Source organism: Cherax quadricarinatus, chromosome 72, assembly GCF_038502225.1.
Source record: "Cherax quadricarinatus isolate ZL_2023a chromosome 72, ASM3850222v1, whole genome shotgun sequence".
Taxonomy (NCBI): Eukaryota; Metazoa; Arthropoda; class Malacostraca; order Decapoda; family Parastacidae; genus Cherax; species Cherax quadricarinatus.
Genome location: NC_091363.1, coordinates 17,852,721 through 17,874,115, shown reverse-complemented (window position 1 = coordinate 17,874,115; position 21,395 = coordinate 17,852,721).

Genomic DNA, 21,395 nt, shown 5'->3' with positions numbered 1-21,395 from the left:
CAGAGCCAGAGCTGCACAACTTACTCTATCCCAATATCCCTCTATACCGTCACTGCTGTTCTACATCACTGCCTGTCCTGACACAGTATATCACTGCTTCTCCTGACACAGTATATCACTGCCTGTCCTGACACAGTATATCACTGCTTCTCCTGACACAGTATATCACTGCCTGTCCTGACACAGTATATCACTGCTTGTCCTGACACAGTATATCACTGCTTCTCCTGACACAGTATATCACTGCCTCTCCTGACACAGTATATCACTGCCTCTCCTGACACAGTATATCACTGCCTCTCCTGACACAGTATATCACTGCCTCTCCTGACACAGTATATCACTGCCTCTCCTGACACAGTATATCACTGCCTCTCCTGACACAGTATATCACTGCCTCTCCTGACACAGTATATCACTGCCTCTCCTGACACAGTATATCACTGCCTCTCCTGACACAGTATATCACTGCCTCTCCTGACACAGTATATCACTGCCTCTCCTGACACAGTATATCACTGCCTCTCCTGACACAGTATATCACTGCCTCTCCTGACACAGTATATCACCGCCTCTCCTGACACAGTATATCACTGCCTCTCCTGACACAGTATATCACCGCCTCTCCTGACACAGCATATCACTGCCTCTCCTGACACAGTATATCACTGCCTCTCTTGACACAGTATATCACTGCCTCTCCTGACACAGTATATCACTGCCTCTCCTGACACAGTATATCACTGCCTCTCCTGACACAGTATATCACTGCCTCTCCTGACACAGTATATCACTGCCTCTCCTGACACAGTATATCACTGCCTCTCCTGACACAGTATATCACTGCCTCTCCTGACACAGTATATCACTGCCTCTCCTGACACAGTATATCACTGCCTCTCCTGACACAGTATATCACTGCCTCTCCTGACACAGTATATCACTGCCTCTCCTGACACAGTATATCACTGCCTCTCCTGACACAGTATATCACTGCTTCTCCTGACACAGTATATCACTGCCTCTCCTGACACAGTATATCACTGTTGCAACTTCATAGGATTTTTTTTACAGATGGGTCAGGGGGACGATATTCATTTTACACATTTGTAGATTTTTTTGTAGGAATTGTTAATTGTGAGATATGCTTGAGATGACTGATTGCTAGTTTTTTTAAACATGATTATTCGTTTTCTGTCTTGCAAATAAATGGAACATACAAAACATAACTTAAAATGATTTTTTGTCAACGTCCAGGTCTTGTCATTCGTACAAGCACTAACTCAGCTCCCCGCTCACCAGAAATATTACGGAGTGAAGTATTTCTTCTTCATTATAAGTGACACTAATAAAAAGGAGAGAAGGAGGGGTATATATAAGCAGGAGGTGGTAGTAGTAGTGGAGGTAGAATGTAGTAAGGGAGAGGAGGAGCCAATCAAATACTAAGAGCCAGTGCTCCTCCTCCGTCTTACTACCTTCCCCACTACTACTGCATTCTACCTCTACTACTACTACTACCACCACCACCTGCCTATATATACCCCTCCTTCTCTCCTGTTCGTTAGTGTGACTTTGTAAATGGTCCAAGTCGGACCGGAACGTCGTTGATTATAAGTGTACAATGCCGATGAGATAAAAAAACATACCTATGTTTAAGAGACATTTAGACCACCAGGACCTATATCAATTAAGTTCCTGGTGAGCGATACATCATTAAGAAATGTTATGCATCTCAAGAGAACTTGGGTGTTTCTCCTTCAAGTAATTTCAGGATAATGTCGCACAGTTTGGAAGAACAATAACCAGTTCAGAAGAACGCAAAAATGTCTAGATCAGTAATGGGTTCTCAACTATATTGCTCGAAAAAGAATATAATACATTTACAATACCAAGAAGTGCCAGGCTCTTTCCATGGCCTACATAACCGCAAAAAATAACCCAAAATACAGCCTACAGCGTATTACAGTACAAAAAACCTTACTTATCTGTAACCTGGCTCCGAGAGAGAGAGAGAGAGAGAGAGAGAGAGAGAGAGAGAGAGAGAGAGAGAGAGAGAGAGAGAGAGAGAGAGACCTTCATATTCGTGAGGTTAGAGCGTTAATTTATATATTTTTAATCGCATGTGATTACTAACTAGTCAGATATGACTATTCATCACAAAATTCAGAGGAAAAAATATGCCTCGCTTAACGTAAAATTAATACATGTTGAAAAAGTTGGAATAGTTAGTATTGCCATTACATTACTCGTGTACTGGGAAGGCAACACCAACGTTACCACAGAATCGTCGCAAAACAATGGAAGTTCATACATTATATTATGGTATTACAATAATGGAAAGAAACACTAAGAACACAAGTGTTTGTCAGAATGCACAGAAGTAACGGCTTGATAAAGCTCCTTGTGAGCGAAACGTTGCCACAGTAAAATATCACATTAGTTGCATTTGTGTCCTTTTACTTAACAGAAGTAGCTAAACCTAAAAGGTTCAGGTATTTTTGGGGGACATTTTCTATTCTCGCAGTGGATCGTAGATTGTATTTCATGAAGTGTTAAACCAGTGTGGGTTATTCAGGGGAAGACGCGCCCTGTGATGGATCATTCAGAAGCTGGACTGCATCAGATTAGAACTCACAGTTCAGCCAAAGTTAAAAAAGAATAGAGCAAAATAAAGCTCCATCGAGAAAAAGTTAGATTTATAATTTATGAAAGTGTTAATGAAACAGATGTCTTTTGATTAGTTCTGAACGTGAGGTGCTTCCATAACTTACACTCTGGTGAACACGCTGCTTCGCTTCCTTCCATACCGAAACTAAACAACTAAATAACAAAAAAGGCACAATACCGTGACTGGAACGATACACAAATAACCCGCACATAAGAGAGAGAAGCTTACGACGACGTTTCGGTCCGTGACTTTGTCAATAGTGTGACTTTGTCAATGGTCCAAGTCGGACCGAAACGTCGTCGTAAGCTTCTCTCTTTTATAAGAACATAAGAACGAAGGAACACTGCAGAAGGCCTACTGGCCCATGTGAGGCAGGTCCAAATCTCCTACCGGCTTAAGCCAATGCACCCAACCTAGTCAGGTCAGGTCACATTGACTTAAGGGAGTAACACGGCAACCGACCTGGTAGCACAAGCTATCAGGTCCAACTCACACCCACCCACATCCACTCATGTATTTATCCAACCTATTTTTAAAGCTACACAACGTTCTGGCTTCTATAACTGTACTCGGGAGTTTGTTCCACTCATCCACAACTCTGTTACCAAACCAGTACTTTCCTATATCCTTCCTGAATCTGAATTTTTCCAACTTAAAACCATTGCTGCGAGTCCTATCTAGGCTAGATATTTTCAGCACACTATTTACATCCCCTTTATTTATTACTGTCTTCCATTTATACACCTCAATCATATCCCCCCTAATTCTACGTCTTTCTAGAGAGTGCAGATTCAGGGCCCTTAGTCTATCCTCATAGGGAAGGTTTCTGATACATGGGATCAACTTTGTCATCCTCCTTTGTACATTTTCCAGAGAATTTATATCCATTCTGTAATACGGTGACCAAAACTGTGCAGCATAATCTAAATGAGGGCTAACCAAGGATGTATAGAGTTGAAGAACAACCTGAGGACTCCTATTATTTATGCTTCTTGATATGAAGCCAAGGATTCTATTAGCTTTATTGCGAACACTTATGCACTGTTGTCTTGGTTTCAGATTACTGCTAACCAGAACTCCTAAATCTTTTTCGCAATCCGTAATATTAAGATCTACATTATTTAGTTTATATGTGGCATGGTTATTGTCCTGTCCAACATTTAGAACTTTGCATTTGTCTATATTAAACTGCATCTGCCACTTCTCCGACCATTGCATCAGTCTATTCAAATCTTCCTGGAGTGCTCGAATGTCCTCGTCAGAATGAATTCGACGGCCTATTTTGGTGTCATCGGCAAACTTGCCGATGTCGCTCTTTATGCCCTCATCTATGTCGTTTATGTATATTGTGAACAGCAGGTGGCCCAACACTGACCCCTGTGGAACACCGCTCGTGACGCTTCCCCACTTTGATTTCTCCCCATTTATGCAAACTCTCTGCTGCCTATTTGTCAACCATGCCTCTATCCAGGAAAAAATTTCTCCTCCTATTCCATGTGCCTTAATTTTCCTCAATAGTCTCTGATGTGGGACCTTGTCAAAAGCCTTACTGAAGTCCATATACACAATATCATATTCATTACCATGATCTACCTCCTCAAATACCTTAGTGAAAAAAGTTAATAAATTCGTAAGGCAGGAACGCCCCTTTGTAAAACCATGCTGGGATTCGTTGATTAATTTATGCTTTTCAAGGTGGCTACGAACTGCCTCGGCAATTATTGATTCCATAAATTTTCCCACTATGGAGGTTAGGCTTATTGGTCTATAGTTCGAAGCTAAGGACCTGTCACCTGTTTTGAAAATAGGTATCACATTTGCCATTTTCCACTTATCTGGCACCATGCCAGTTTGTAGTGATATGTTGAAAAGATTAGCCAAAGGTGTGCCAAGCTCCTCTTTACATTCCTTTAGAACCCTTGCATACAGTTCATCAGGGCCTGGGGATTTGTTAGGTTTTAATTTATCTATTTGCCTAAGGACCATGTCACTTGTGACTCTAATCGTGCACAGTTTATTATCGTCCTGTTCTACATAATTTATCATTACTGGAATATCACTGGTATCCTCCTGTGTAAAAACTGAGAGGAAGTATGTGTTAAAAATTCTACACATTTCCTTATCACTGTCAGTGAGCTGACCCGAGGAACTTTTGAGTGGGCCTATCTTGTCCCTGATCTTACTTCTGTATACCTGAAAGAATCCTTTTGGGTTAGTCTTCGATTCTCTTGCAACTTTAACCTCATAATCTCTTTTTGCTTTTCTAATTCCCTTTTTTATTTCTCTCTTTAACTGAATATATCGATTTCTTAATTGCCCCTCTCCTCTTTTGATTTGCCTATTTATGCCTCTCTTTTGACCAATCAGATATTTTAATCTATTGTTCATCCATTTAGGATCATTTTTGTTTGATCTGATTTCCCTATTTGGAACATAATTTGACTGAGCAGCTAGAACTATGCCCTGGAAAGCATCATAGCGGGTTATTTGTGTATCGAGACTAAACAGTAAGTTCGCACTACTGAACTGTGAGAAATTGAGTTGGAGGATGATTCGGAAATTGATACCTTAGCTGAACAGGATCTAACGATACAAACTTAGTGATAAGTCATAACACAGGGGGATGACGTCAGATTCCATCTGATGTGGGCTGATTGTTGAGAGGTTTTCTCCTTTTGTGTTGATCTTGGAAAATGTGAACGACTGGCTTTCTCAGTGTGTTCCATTCAATAGTTTCTGTGAGGTGAATGGTGGCTGTTTCATGGCATCTTCGTTATGTTGTCGTCATGATATATACTAGGTTAAAGTTCTTTTAACCCACGAAGGAAAACTGTCAGTGTCATCCATAATACGACAAATCATAGTTAGTGACATCTATTCAATATGCATATTTGTATTCCTGTTTGTAGATCGTAAGCTGTCTTACCAGCTTTTTATTTTTGGCACCTGCCACGAAGGATGCTATTGATGTCTGCCTTTGGAAGAAACTAAGGATGATTAGCTGCCTTTCTAGTGTGATGAATTAGACACCTGCACAACATCTGGGTATTTTTATTTTGTAGACGTTTCGCGATCTAGTGGCTTTTATTATTACAAAACAGGAACATTAAAGCAAGACTGTAGAAAAAGAGATAATTATTCCCTCAGCCCAGGAGCAGGTGTTGAGCATCGTAGTTTTGATGGATCTGAAGGAGAGGCTGGCAGATGGGCGCATATAAATAGGAGTTAGCTGTGGTGCACCAGATGAAAGCATAGTTACAGGTAGGCCATCTTCACAACCTACTTGCTGACCTCTGGCCCAATTATTGAGCATGACCTATTTCCACTGTGGAAGTAGGTCACACGTATTCAGAAGTGATGAATAAGTGGAAAAAGAACAGAAGAACACTGAAGATGTTCTCAATTCCAAGAAAATTACATCTAATTTTATCTATATTTTAAACTGAAAACCTTTCCTTTGCACAACTTTCAGAACAGACATTGACACAATGTATCCACCGCCACTCATAGAACCCACGTCACTCATAGGACCCGTGGCACTTACAGCACCCACTGCACGCACGGCACTCATGAGACCCACGGCACATGAAACTGTTCCAATACTTCATAAATCTAACATGGGTGCAGCAATCGTTTATGTGAAAACCACTGAAAAGTTCTAAACTAAACCTATAGGCATACCATAGGTACAAAAGTGGTCTACAGTATCCACTGTGGAGGGTGCAAGACTTACTATATTTGTGAGACAACAGTCACTGACTCCTCCATCTCTCTTATTCATGGACGTTGCCCTAACCCTCTCAGAAACCTTGCTTAGAATGATTTCATATTTGGTCCCAAGAGCAGATAAAAGTGATGATTATAAACACAGTATACACAATATGCAGGAATTACTGGATGACCGAAACACTGCAAGAACTACCACAACAATTCCTCTCCAAGTTTCGCCAGATCATACAACATTCTGAACTTAGTAAAAAATTGCTCTGTTTTGCTCCCAGTGATCCTAAACCTGCACGTGTGTATGAGCTGCGGAAAATCAATAAGCTCGGGATGAACATAATTAAGCCGTTACATCTGGTCCATTAACTGGAATAATATTAGCCAAACATTTAACAAACTATTGGGCATGATTAACCCAGATTCAGCATTCAGGACAACTCACCATCTGCACACGCGATATTTACGTTAAGAACAAAAAAGTTGTATGTTTAGAAGTTAATCGTCATTCACCAGGATTTCTACCGCACAAGATATGGTCCCACTTCGCCGCTGGGTCACCGACGACTTGAAATTCTTATTACCATCACAGATTTAAGAATATAGGAAAGAAAGAACACTGCAACAGGCCTGCTGGCCTATGCGAGGCAGCTCCAATTCTCGTACCGGCTTAAGCCAATGCCTTGACCTAGTGAGGTCAGACACGTTACTTAAGGGAGGAGCAGTGCATCCAACCTAGTAGCACAAGCTAGTCAGGTCCAACTCACACCCACCCACACCCACTCATGTATTTATCCAACCTTTTGTTAAAACTACACAACGTCTAAGAGTCTATGACGGTACTCGGGAGTTTGTTCCGCTCATCCGCAACTCTATTACCAAACCAGTGCTTTCCTATATCCTTCCTGAATCTGAATTTTTCCAGTTTAAAGCCATTGCTGTGAGTCCTGTCTGTTATATATTTTTAGCACGTTATTTACATCCCCTTTATTAATTCCTGTTTTCCATTTATACACCTCAATCATATCCCCCCTAATTCTACGCCTTTCTAGAGAGTGCAGGTTCGGGGCCCTCAGTCTGTCCTCATTGGGAAGATTTCTGATACATGGGATCAACTTTGTCATCCTCCTTTGTACGTTTTCCCGTGCATATATATCCATTCTGTCTTGTCTGAGGTGTGCGTCATCCTTAATTGTTTTACCTTTTGTGACTGCATGTATAAACTTTGGGGTGGCCAGGCGACGATAATCAGTGCCCTTTTAGCTAGTCACTAAATGGGACAATTAGAGGAGGAATGTTCAAGACCATCAACTCGTAATTACGTCCAGACGACTCGACACTCTTGATCTACTGTCAAAGCTCAGCTCTGAAGAACCCTCTATTCATTTTCGCGTGGAAGACGAACAAAACTAACATCTTCCCTTCCTTGACGTACTACTATTCAAGATCCTGGAGTATCCCGACAGCAGGATCAAGAAAGGTGTAATCATCGGTTTTAACCTATTACATCACAATATACTGGATTTCCAGCCATGCTTTTCTCGATTATTGAAGTTATATTCATACGTTCACACAACTCCAGTTTCCTTCCCATTGTATTAGTAATGACTGAAAAAACACTACGAATTATTCAAACAACCTAGGATAGTTTACAGGTAGATTCGTAGTTCTACAAGTTGTAGTAATTACCAACGACACAAGCACACTTTCCAGGAGCTCTATTAAGGTAACCACGATGGAGTTCATCATGATCCAAGACCTTGACAAGAAGAAAAGCGACAGACCATCCGACTGTACATCAAGTATGACACCTTACGGAGAATACAAAAAGGTTTGTGTTGGAGAAATACCTGGATGCCTGGAGCAACGTGCAGTGCCTCCGTCAAGCATCATAATACTCACAACCAACCTGTGAAACTCACCGAGGAAAAACTCGTCATTAGGTAAGACTAACTAAACAGCGAAATCTGGAGATCTCCACGTCCGTTTAAGCACTTGGTGACGGTCTTCAACTCTCCTGTTGTCATAGTGACCCAAGGATTTTTTCAAACCAGAGAGGTACCACCACACTACCCCTTACTGGAACCGCTACTCTTACACACAGCTCGTTAAGGACTGTTCACTGTGCAACGAAGGTCAAACACAAATCGACTGCAGCTCAACCACTCAGCCACCATGCCTTAACTACAAGAGGGACTATCACACTCTTGCAGCCAAATGCCCACTCAGAAAAGAAATCATAAATAAGAAAGTTGAGGAAAAAAAGAAACGTAGCTCTGCCTAGACACCGAGCTTCAGCATAACTGCCATTACTCGACTCCAGGCTGATACTCATAAGATTCTCCACCGAACCCAATAACCGGTCTCGGTAATTAATTGTATTTCAACAATCTACCACGACGCTTCCATCAAGATCATTTGGTGTATGATCTACGTTTACTTGTAAAACACGAGTTTTCGTGAGATTTTCAACTCGACTATCAACGAACTTTTCACTTCAACGACTTCCCTAGTCTCAAGTTTTCTGATACTGAAAAGTCCACAGGCATACAAAAAATAAACCACAGTACAGAACGGATCTCTGTTGCAACAGATCCTCCAACAGCTACTGCCCAACCCACTCCAGACCTACGAACTGCAGACTCTCAAGAACTCCAAGAATCTCCACAGGCCCTGCCTGCCACCACCTCCATGACCGTAGAAAGAAATTGAAGTCGATGACCACACCCCCCGGCCTCACCTGGAAAAATAGACGATTCTTTACTATATCCTCGAACACGAACATCATATTCGCCTAAGAACTTCATCCTTCGTTGCCCCATACAACTTCATACCACGACTAGCTGAAGATTTTGTGAAACATGTCATCGAAGACTTCAACAACTAAGCACAACGTACGTACGCAACATAAAACTTTTAAAAAAAAAATTAGGAATTAGTCGTTCCAAAGCTGAATTCCTAAATTTCTTTTATGAATGGTTCAGAGAACCGGCAAGTTGATAAATTAGACACATGTGCAACACTTGGGTATCTTTAATGAGGAAACATTTCGCCACACAGTGGCTTCATCAGTCCACACAAAGGAGAACGGTGAAGAACAGGAGGAGTTTGAGGTAATCAGCCCCTCAGTCTTGAGTTGATGTGGTCAGTCCAGTTCTTCACCGTTCTCCTTTGTATGGACTGATGAAGCCACTGTGTGGCGAAACGTTTCCTCATTAAAGATACCCAAGTGTTGCACATGTGTCTAATTTATCATACCAATTGTTCCCAGCCTGAATGCTACTTTCGTTCTTCTGCTCGAATAATCCTTGTTTTGGTTTCAAGATCTGAAGACACTCCTCTCCGACGATATTCCTCGCCTATCCCATCCTTCCTGCTCTCTCCTTATTTGACAGTTGGTATCTGCAAGGGTGACGAAGTCATTTGTTAAAATACCTTAATACTGACTTTTTATCTTATTTTACTTCTGTCGGTATTTTACAACATATCTTACCTAGATAATTTATGTTTATCATGTTGCTTCAGAACAGTTTTATCGACGTGCCATGCTAAATTGCATTTGCCTGTATTCTGTGTGATGATATTAGAGATAAATATAGTTGCTGATACAACATAATCGCTTGTCTGTGTTGCTTTCTCGGTATAAGAGGTGTGCTTGCTTGAAGTTCACAATATAAATGGAGAGTCTGTGTAGCACATACGTCTGCCATGTGTCGTCCATCTCAGTGTCGTATCTGTGTTCTTGCAGTTGGATTTACAAGTCCTTCGATATTTCTCCTATACAATCGCAATTGCATCTCCCTAATGAAAGTCTGTACACGCCTGCCACGACTATGTTCTCTGTGGGATGGGCGGATCCTGGTGATTTCTTATGTAGTTTTACTGTGAGAACTGCTACTTCAATGTCAGTTAAATGTAGAATAGGGGTGATGGTAGTTGTTATCTGTCTTGTGGATAGAATAAACCTGCAGTCGATAACATCCTCCCCAGGACTAGAAAATATGTTGAGGGCTTCCGTCTTTCAGTTGGTAAAGTGTCTAAGAAATTTCAAGGCGTAAAACGATCTTTCAAGGTATTTTTTTTCAACGTAGGTGTACACTGCTAGAGATCATGAGGGCACGTGATACACAGAAACATACATGCACATCTCATGAACGTCAAGCAAGCCCTTTTAATCCAGGAAAACAACAAAGACGGGTATGTCTTTAACCAGTAGCTATACTTGACTCTAGAACTATCTGATTAACAAGGGCAAATGCATTTTAACATAAATGGTCGCTAAATCTATTCTGAAGCATGAACACAATTCTAGGACTCGACCTCGTGATTTAGCTCACATTCAGCGTTACCGGCCTTACAGATCGCCTCACCTCCACCGTATGTGCCATCTTAATTTCAACCTCACCCAAAACCTGACTGTAAAGCTCAGCATTACATAAGTGCAACTTCTCAAACTATGTTTATGTCACTAGTTGTGATATTCTTTATAATTACTAATATGTCCCATAGGCAAAACACCTTGATAATAAAGGACTCCCTTTACTGTTAGTATCACCCTTCAATTTATACTAATGAGAGCATCTGGATTATGTATGTAGCTCCTTAATACCGTTGGTGTACCTTTGATAAGTTCCAAGAGTTTTTCTACTCTCAGAGCTCGGCCCTAGGCCAGGAGTATCTGGTGCTTGCCTGCTCAACCAGGCTGTTGCTGCTAGTGGCCCGTTGATTAATATATCCAACACAGGCTGGTTAATCTGGCACTTGATAGAGGTACTTGTCCAGTTTCCTCATGTAGACTTCTACACTTGTCCCAGCAGTGTTTCTGATATCTTCTTTTAGAATACTGAACACCCCGGGGCCACAAACGTTGATATAATGAATCTTATTGTGCCCACCGCACCTTGCTTTTCACAGGGTTTATTTCGCACTCTCTCCCATATCTCTCGCTCCAGTATTTAGATATGGCAGTGCAAAGATTTGGGACAAGACCCTCAAGTGCTTTCCATGTATATATTATCGTGTATCTCTTCATCATCCGCTCCAGTGAGCACATTTAAAACTATGGAGCATTTCCAGTGATTTAAATACTATATTGACTTTATGTGGGCCGTAAACAATCTCTGTATCTGTTCCAGCTCTGATATTTCCCTAGCCCTGAACACGGCTGTCAGCACTGAGCAATATTCCAGAGAGAGAGAGAGAGAGAGAGAGAGAGAGAGAGATCAAAAGCGATTTCAAAGTGTCATCTTTGACATTTTTTCCTTTGTTTTGAAAGTTCTTATTATCCTCCCCGTCACCTTCCTGGCCTTCATGACCTTGGTTTTATTGTGATCTTTGAAAGAAAGGTCAGCAAACAATAATTATTCCCAAGTCTTTCACGTGTTCTTTGACGATTCTTTTGAGATCTTCCTTCTATCCATTTCTAAGCAGTTGGAACTTATCACCAATGAGCGTCATGTTGTTTTCCACCGAAAAGAAGAGAATTTTCAGTTTATATCTTCATACAATTTTTCAGTGTCTTGTACCGAGGTGGCTTTCATGCTTATTTTAATGTCATCTGCAAATGATGATGCAAAATTGTGATGGGTGTGTTTATATAGATTTGTGCTATGAAAAAAAAAAAAACAGCGGTACCAAGACTGAACCTTGGGGTACTGAGCTTTGTGCCTTGCTGAACCTGGATTTTGCTCTGTTTACTACTACCCTTTGTGTTCTATGTGTTAGAAACTCTTCCCTTTGTACCTATGGCTATCATTTTGTATGCAGTCACCCAAGGATCGCATTTGGTAAACGCCTTTGCAAAACCTGCATATATCAAATCTGCATTTTGGTTTTCTTCCAACGCCTCTTATAATTCTGTCACCGTGGTTCAGCAGCTTTGACAGGCATCTCGTCACTCTCTCGAAGATTTTTTTATGAGGTGGGAGGTTAGGTCTAATGGTCTGTAACTTTTAGTTACTGCTCTACTACCTACCTTATGCAAAGAAGCAGTGTCTGCACTCATTCAGGTCTCTGGTAGTTCTCATTGATCTAGGCTCTTTCTCCATAGAATACTGATGGTTCGCGCTGAGAGAGCGGACATGATTTCAATTTCCTTTTTTTAATTCTATGGGATTAGTATTATTATTAGTTGGTCAGCGCAGCCTTCCTATGGAATATAAAATGTTTCTGCATTCTCCATCCGGTGGCCTGGTGGCTAAAGCTCCCGCTTCACACACGGAGGGCCCGGGTTCGATTCCCGGCGGGTGGAAACATTCGACACTTTTCCTTACACCTGTTGTCCTGTTCACCTAGCAGCAAAATAGGTACCTGGGTGTTAGTCGACTGGTGTGGGTCGCATCCTGGGGGACAAGATTAAGGACCCCAATGGAAATAAGTTAGACAGTCCTCGATGACGCACTGACTTTCTTGGGTTATCCTGGGTGGCTAACCCTCCGGGGTTAAAAATCCGAACGAAATCTTATCTTATCTTATCTTATCTCTGTCATTTAGTGGACTGCTGAACACCGACTCATACTGTTCATTTAGAATTTCGCTCATTTCCTGTTCATCGTCAGTATATGAGATTTATTTTATTAAGGGATTTTATAAACGAATAAAAATATTTGGGGCGTCTTGCAATATCCTGGATGGAATTTCGTTTCCTTGTGTATCTTCTGTTTGGTACGACATCTTAAATTTTCACTCTAAATCTGTGATCTCAGCTAAGACTATCTTTTCTTTGTTATGGAATATTAATGTTTTTAAGCAATTCGAGAACCTTTTGTTTTTGTACCATCTTCTAAGCTCTCTTTCTTTATCTGATCTTCTTCTAATGGTACATATTTAATACAAACATTGTATGCTTTTGTGTTAAGCTGTTCCAGACACTGGTGAGGATTTTGAGTGCTCGTGACTGTTTCCCAGGATATGTCCCATAGTTTTTGATTGAATTTGTCCCAGTCAGTTCTATGGTTGCTGAAGTTTCCTCACCCTGGCTTTGTTTGTACCTCTCTGATGATGTGGTCAGTGTATATTGTTTTCGTGATTATTTCTCTGATTAGGTCCTCGTTGATTGTGAATATGAGATCCAGTGTATTTTCGTTTCTAGTAGGATCAGTTAACTGTTGGTTCAATGCGAACATTTCACAAAACCTCATTAGTTACCTGGTATGTACCTATTGAGCAAATGTGCTTACAGGAACTATTTCTGGAATAATGTTGTTTTGAACCATCTTCCTATTTACATTTGGGAGACTGAAATCTCCAAGGAGGAGGATAATATTTGGTGTAGGATTTTGCAGCCTTTCAAGATAGCTGTCTTCCTTATCTAAGATCTGTGAATTCCTCAGTTGTTGCTGATGGTGGTTTATGTACAAGAATAATTACCAGATTACTATTTTCTATTTAATACCTAGAACTTCTACTGTATCATTCAACGAGCTCAGAAATTCTGCGCAGCCAAAAGTATGTTTCACATGGAGTCCTCATCCGTGTAACATATTAACTTTGTCAGATCTATATTTTTTTAACATATTGGCAGTTTCCCACAGGGAAGGGTGACTCCATCGCTGTCTTACCAGAGGAGTGCAGATACTTAGTTCAAAAACTGCATTATATCTACAACCTTCCTTCAGAGTGCAGGCACTGTACTTACCTCCTTCAGGACTCAAGTCCGGCTAATCAGTTTCTCTGGATCTCTTCACACATCTTACCATGCACACAACCCATCAGCACGTCAAGTCATAAAAATAATTTGCCTCCACTCGTTCCTGTGCTGGAAGTCCAGGCCCGTTGTACACACAACCACCTTTAGCTGCTCCCTTCAACCTTTTCTGGGACGAACTCTACCCCGCCTTCCTTCCACTACAGATGTATAAGCCCTCCAAGTCATTCTATTTTGTTCCAACCTCTCTAAACGTCTGAACCACCTCAACAACCCCTCCTCAGCCCTCTGGATAATACTTGTAGTAACACCACACTTCCTCCTAATCTCGAAGCTGTGGATTCCCTGTATAATATTCACACCACACAGCCCTCAGACACGGCATCTTCACTGCCTCCAGCCTTCTCGTTGCAACATTCACCCCTCACGCTTCCAACCAACATAAGAACATTGGCACCACTTTACTCTGCATTCCCTTCTTTACTTCCATAGATAACATTCTTTTTCTTCGCAGACTCCTTAGTGCACTACTCGTCTTTCATAGACCCATGTGCTGGCAAGTCCACTCCCAAATATCTGAGTACATTCACTTCTTCCATACTCCCTCCCTCCAATCTGACATCAAGTCTTTCATTTCCTTATATTTTTGTTAACCTCATCACTTTCTTATGCTCACTTTTAAATTTCCTACTTTTATATACCCAACCAAACTCGTCCATCATCCTCTGCAACTTCTCTTTAGAATCTCCCAAAGCCACAGTGTCATCAGCAAAAAACAACTGCCACAAGTCCCACTTTGCATTACATTCTTTATCTTTCAGTCACACACCTCTTCCCTATGCCTGGGCATTCACTTCTCTTACAACCCTATCTATGACATCATCCTTGTCTAAGGGATGGATGTCATCATGGGAAATAATCTCCCTCTCTGGGAGAAATAATGGGAAATAATCTCCATCTCTCCTACATAATCTAACCTCAGCCTCATTATCCTCGTAAAACTCTTAACTTCTTTCAGTAACTTACCACCTATTCCATAAACTTGCAACTTCCGCCACGTCGCTCCCCTATCCACTCCATCATATGCCTTTTGCAAATCCATAACTGTATCAAAAACCCCTTTGCCCTAATCTCAACGCTGTCCACATATATGCTTAACTGTAAACACTTAGGCCACACATCGCCTACCCTTCCTAAAGCTTTCTTGTTCATATGTGATACCACTCTCCTTACCCTTAATTCTTTAAATAATAACCTAATTTCCCTATAATTCTTACACGTTTTTTTGTCCTTTTTGCCTTTATACTAAGGAGCTATACATGCTCTCTGCCAATCCCTAGGTAAATTCTTCTCCAACCATTACAAAACTATATCCCCACCTGCTTGTAATATTTCTGTCATAATCTCATCATTCCCAGCTGCTTTACCCTCTTCCTTCTACCTACAGCCTGACGCACATTCCCCACACTCACATTTGGCTCTTTCTCACTTCTAAAGGATGCTATACCTCCTCAACATTTAAGAGTTCCTCAAAATAATCTCTCCATCTTCCTGATATCTCCAACTCCCCATCTAATAACTCTCCTCTTCTATATTTAACTGTCAAATACATTCGTTCCCTAGACCTTCTCAACTAATTAGTCTCTGAGGAAATGGTATGGTGATACCGACAAGATGTGGAAAAAGACACTTATATACAGTTCAGGACATTTATTAAAGGAAACGTTTCGCCACGAGTGGCTTCTTCAGTCCTAATACAGAGAAAACTAAGAAAACGCCTATATATAGTGGCAGGAGTCAGGTGAAGTGACGCGTATGTAGAGGTGGTAGTAGTAGTAGTAATGGAACTAAGGAGGTGAGGCTAGAGAGGGACCTGCTGGCATCAAGTAACAGCAGTTCCCAGGATGGGTAATATCCTCTTGATTAGTAATTTTGAAATACTGTAACTATCGGATTTTTGCTTTATAGTGTTACTGACAGTGATTAGTGCAGCTTCAATGCATTTTCTCCGTCTTAAGTCGTCTTCTTTAATCACTAGTTTAGCTTCATTGAATTTCATGAGGTGTCCAACATCGTTCCTATGTGAACACATGCGTTTTTACGGTCATCATTTCTGCAAGCATTTTTGTGTTCTGCGATCCTAATGTCCAGAGATCTGGCTGTTTCCCCTACATATACTTTGTCACACCCCCACATGGTATAGTGTAAATTCCTGCACTTGTGCCAGAATCATGCTTGGGTTTTTGTATCAGGTTCCTAATAGTAGTTGAAGAGCTGGTAGATATTTTAGCCAGTTTTCTGTCAAACATTGATGAAACATTAGTGGCAACGTTGCTGACCGGTAAAACGATGTAACTTGGAGGCTTTTCTTCAACTTGAATGGTGTTGGTCTTGCTGAGGATACGTGTCGCACGTTTCCTGCAGTCACCTATGAAGTGTAGGGGAAAGTGTAGTGAACTAAAAGAGTTGTTGATGTATGTGCATTCTTCTTCGAGGAATTGGGGACTGGAAATTCTGTGGGCTCTCAGAAAGAAACCAATAACTACCCCTCTTTTAGTTCTTGTGTATTGGTGAGAGAAGAAAGTAGAAGATCGTTCTTGTAGGTAGGTTTCCGGTAGACTTTAAAAGAAAGTCTGTTTTCCCCTGTGCGTAGGAGAACGTCGAGAAAAGGTAATTGGTTGTCCTTCTCCAACTCTAGTGTAAATTTAATAGTAGGTTCCAGTGTGTTGATCGTGTTGAGGATGCCACGTACGTCTAGATTTTTGGGTACAATAACCAAAATATCATCAACGTACCGCATCCATGTAACTGAACGAGGGATGTTACTGAGGATCCGTCTGGATTCCAGGTCCTCCATGTATAAATTGGCAAGAACTGCACTAAGGGGGGATCTCATGGCTAGTCCGAAAAGTTGTTTGTACTTCTTGTCCTCAAACCTAAAACAGTTAAAACGAACACAAAGTTCGACAAGGCTCACAAAATCTTGGCGGGGTACAGGTAACTCTGTATCATCGTTAATCACCCTGCGAAGATGATCAAAGGCTTGATCAACTGGGACATTGGTGAATAAGGCAGTCACGTCAAAATTTGCAAGCTTCTTATCACTCGTGTCGAGATCCCTGATACGGTTAAGGAGGTCACCCGAATGCTTTAGGTGAGCCTGACTGATTGTACCCAGGAGCTTAGACAAATATTTCGCCAAAACTCCTGCCAGACTGTGTGGGGCGCTGCCGATTCCAGATGTAATGGGTCTCATAGGCGCATTTGGTTTGTGGGTCTTTGGTAAACCATAAAGTCTAGCTGACTTGGGGTTGGTAGGGATGAGGCGCAAGAGCTTTTTACCTTCTTCTGATTTCCTGAGTATGCTGCGAGTCTTACTGAGAAAGGAATCTGTTTCTTTCTTCCATGCATATTCGGGGATGGAAACGTATGTGTTGGCGTCGTTCAATAAATCTTGCATCTTACTAACGTAGTCTGTACTGTCCTGAGAACTGCTATTATATGATGTCAGCAGGTCCCTCTTTAGCCTCACCTCCTTAGTTCCACTACTACTACTACTACCACCTCTACATACGCGTCACTTCACCTGACTCCTGCCACTACATATATGCGCTTTCCTAGTTTTCTCTGTATTAGGACTGAAGAAGCCACTCGTGGCGAAACGTTTCCTTTAATAAATGTCCTGAACTGTACATAAGTGTCTTTTTCCACATCTTATCAATCTCTCTCACTCTCTCATTTGCTCTCATTTTACATTCCTTCACCATTCCCTTAAATATTTTTTCTCCATATACTCCTCCCTTCTTATATCACTTCTACTTTGTAAAAAAAATTCTCTTTCTATTCTTGTCGCCTCATTCCACAGATCGCTTCTCTTCCTTCCACCACGCACCCTTCTATATCCATAAACTTCTGCTGAGCATTTCAACCTCTTCAACCTCATCGCCTCTACTCTCACGAGACCATCTTTCCACCTTAACTACCTCCTCTTCCAATTTACAATCCTTCACCTGTCTGTACTTTCTGATACCATTTTCCTTGTACCCCATCTACCTTGTACTCTCACTGCACCTACAACTAAAATATTTTCTGATATCTCTCTTGAATTTCTGTAAACATGTACATCTTGAAGTCTATCCATAAATATTTATTCCACCAATACATAGTCCAACAAACTACTGTCATTACGCCCTATATCATATATCGTATACGTATTTATATAATTGTTTTAAGTCATCTCAACCGTCCAAAACATATCTTCTATGTATTGTCGTTTCGATAAACATTTCGCTCCATATACTATTTCACAGCCCTTGTTTACCTGGAGTTTACCTGGAGAGGGTTTCGGGGGTCAACGCCCCCGAGGCTCGGTCTGAGAGGTGCTCCTCGTTTAGTATGCTCTCCAGTGTTTCTGTATGCAGATTATGCATTGATCTGAGATAAATGAAACTATACATAAGAATGAAGGTGACTTCATTCAGACTCTCGCACAGAAAATCTCATACAACACTCAGTGCTCGGCTGAGTGTTGCTAAAATATTTGGTGGTGCACAAGCAAAGGCAGATTTGATTACTTCCTCCAGTTTATAAAATATCTGCCAGAAAGTCTCCTACAACACAAAACAGAAAAAGCCGAGTTTACCATCTTCAAAATAAAATTAAAAATTGTACATCTTATGTCTTCCTCTACCTCACTAAAAAAAATACATTATGGTAAAATACATTATGGTTAAAAAAATACATTAATGGTAACACTTTAACCGGACGTAATGCAAAATATGACGTCTCTCTTCACTGATTATTAAAGTAAGTACGACGGAAACAGCTTGCTTCTTTTTTTTTTTACATTAACTCAATTGATCATGATTCGAACAAGAACAACAAGAACAATTTTATTTTATGCTTGAAAAATAGTGAATCAGGCAGTTCATGGATAATCAGTGACTGCTTCAGCAGCCATCCTGGATTTTTGAAAGTCCTAAAATGTGATAGAGTAGCATTCATTGGATTTTTCATCTAGAGCCGAAAAAATCTAATTATGCTGAAAATAATTATATACCATTAAAATTTAAGTTCATGAAAAAAATTGGGTTTGTCAGATTACTACGTAATGTTTACGAACATCATCATAAAATAATATGTCTTTTTACAGGTAAACTTTTAGGAGTTGTTGAAGACTTAATATTATCCCAGTATATTAATATCTGCTAGGCATATCAACATCTACCAAACTAATCCAATTTGTACCATTGATTCAGGGTTCTCTCCTGACTGCCCAGATATTCCCTAACAACTTATCGCAAATTCTTCGTTTGTTTCTCACAGACCGGGAATGAAAAGGTCACAAAACTCACTTGTATTCGTTTACTTTTATTAACAAAATATCGCCATCTTTCAGGAAAGTAGCTTTTTTTTTCTACACGGATCAACTTTACAGGCTACGAGCTGTTAACTTACCTCAGCTTATTTCAAAGCCCAGCACTGAGGCATACTACCAGCCCCAGGATGCCACCTACATCAGTCGACGAACACCGAGGTACCTACTTACTGCTAGTGAACAGAAGCAGCAGGAATTAGGAAACATGCCCAACGTATCCACCCGGCCTGGAATCGAACCTGGGATACTCGGTATGTGAACCGAGAGCGCTACCAACCGAATCACGAAACACCATCCAGCTTTAAATTTTCCTCCAATCTGATGCCACTTTATACTATTCAGTTTTGTTGTCTTCAGCTGTCGACTAAACCAATCTCAAATAACACACGTCTAAGCGTCTAAAACGTATATTTATTTATTTAATGAAATTCGGTCTCGCCTTCGAGATAACAGGGAAACCAGCTCTTGCTCAAGCGATAGCAATCAAGCATTGCAATTTCTCAATGCAAAAGAAACATTGCAGAAATGACTTCCAAATATAAACCAAAATTTACAGATATTAACGAATTGGAGGAGGGAACTAGTTTAAACCAGCAGTAGCTCGAGGTATCCTTAATAAAGTATATTATTTTGGACTTAGTTCCATGATTAGCCCAAAAAAAAAAAAAAATAAAAGTGGAGAAGAGTTATTAACATATTTAACATCTATAATATGAACTCTTAACTGTTGAATGGGTAAAAACATTCATCACATTCGTATTGGAATAAAACTTAAAAATATTGGCGTGTAAAAGCGCTAAACTAGATGACGTAACGTCTCACAAAAAATAATGAAGTACCAGGATTTAGGTGCTTGTTCAGAATTTGAAGGAATATATTAGAAAAATGGGGCAGGTGACATGGGAATTTCATTTGGTAGAAGTGACAATGGGGAGTTATTTTTCAAAACAAATGGTTCATTTAATAGTGCACGAATGATGCCATTAGTCCCCGTCGTGACGAATTAGACAGTCACAGTAAAACGCATCAGTCAGAGTTTCAATACTTAACGAGCAGATGCAGTAGACGTCTTTATTAACGGCAACGTATGACCTATGCACGAGTTTATGAAGTTGTTAATGTACACCATCAATTTCCCATGCAGGAGCTTTATGAAGACTACCTGGAGTATACCTTCGGGTGGGTCAGGGCCTGATCATCCAGGCTGTTATTGCTGGCTGCACGTAGTCCAACGTACGAACCGCAGCCCGTCTGATCGGGTACTGACTTTAGGTATCTGTCCAGCTCCCTCTTGAAGGCTGCCAGGGGTCTATTGGTAATTTCCCTTATGCCTGATGGGAAGCTGTTGAACAGTCTTGGGCCCCAGATACTTATTGCGTTTTCTCTTAGTGTACTAATGGCGCCCCTACTTTTCATTTGGGTTATGTTGCATCGTCTGCTCAGTCTTCTGCTTTGGTAGGGAGTGTTTTTTGTGTGCATTTTTGGGACCAGTTCCTCTAGGATTTTCCAGGTGTAGATTATGATGCATCTCTCTCGCCTGCGTTCCAGTGAGTACAGGTCAAGAGACTCCATGCGTCCCCAGTAATTTAGGTGTTTGACGGAAATTACATGTGCAGTAAAGTTTCTCTGTACATTCTCTAGATCTGCGATTTCACCTGCCTTGAATGGAGCTGCTAGCTGATAACAGTATTCCAGCCTAGAAAGAACCAGTGATTTGAAAAGGATCGTCACTGGCTTGGCATCCTTTGTTTTGAAGTTTATCATTATCCACCTCATCAAGTTCCTCGCATATATGATAATGACACTGTTGTGATCCTTGAAGGTGAGATCCTCTAACTTTAACACTCTCAAGCCCACACTAATATTCCACTCTATTGTGTGATTAGTGTTTGTTTGACCGTCATATTGTTTCCCGTTGCCCATTGAAAAATTTGGTTTATATCTACTTTGAGACTTACCATGTCCTCAGTGTATGACAGTCTATA